This window comes from Montipora foliosa, chromosome 1, assembly GCF_036669935.1.
Source record: "Montipora foliosa isolate CH-2021 chromosome 1, ASM3666993v2, whole genome shotgun sequence".
Classification (NCBI taxonomy): Eukaryota; Metazoa; Cnidaria; class Anthozoa; order Scleractinia; family Acroporidae; genus Montipora; species Montipora foliosa.
Genome location: NC_090869.1, coordinates 41,685,587 through 41,686,644, shown reverse-complemented (window position 1 = coordinate 41,686,644; position 1,058 = coordinate 41,685,587).

Genomic DNA, 1,058 nt, shown 5'->3' with positions numbered 1-1,058 from the left:
GTACGTAAAATTCAAACGAACCAACAATATTATAGAGAACACAACTGACATAACGGTAAAAGTTTAAAAGTGTAATGCTAAACTGACATGATCAACTTGTTTGTTGAGTTCGGGTTTCAACCGCTCAATATGGAAGCTCTCCTTGATTTTGAGTTGATAGAAAGAAGTAGCATTATCAATAATTTTGAAGCAAGAAACATCACAATTATCGTGACAATTTTTAGAAGAACTAAGATGCTTGAAAATATGAGAATTTTTGTCCCGGAAAAGGTGCTCATTTACACGTGTGTAGAAATGCCTGTTGGTTTCACCAACGTAGCGAGCACCACAGCCCGCACAAGTAAATTTGTATACAACACGTGATTTGAGAGAATCCGGAATGAAATCCTTTGGACTAAAAATGTTGCACAGTTTGAATGGAGAGAAAATTACTTTAACATTTAAATCCTTGCAATACTTGTTAATTATAGATGAAATTTTCTTTCTGGTATAAGTTGAATAGAAACCGATGTAAGGTAGTTTGTAAAAATGGTAGTTGGATACATCATGTTTAGGGGCTTCTTTTGTAGTAACATTTCTAAGATAACCTTGAACGGACTTGTCAATTAGCCAACTGGGAAACATATTACGTTTCAAAATAGTAGTTAGAGTATTGATATCGTTTTGAAAACCCTGAGTAGTGTTGTTAATTTTATATGCCCTGTCGATGAGAGTTTTAATTAACCCTAATTTGTACTGAAAGGGAGTAAAACTGAAATAATTTGTAAGTAGACCAGTGTAAGTCTTTTTTCGAAAAACAGAAGTGATACAAGAACATTCATTGTTACTTGATCTCTGCTTGGATAATAATACATCTAAGAAAGGCAGTTGCCATCTGTTTCTGTTTCCATTGTAAACTTAATGTTGGGATGGCATTTGTTAAGGTATTGAAAAAACATATCTGCATCATGAGAATTTTGAAAACAACAAATAATGTCATCTACGTATCTGCGATAATATAATACTTGGGTACCGGTGTATTTTTCCAACCAAAGCCTTTCATAGTGACCCATGAAGAA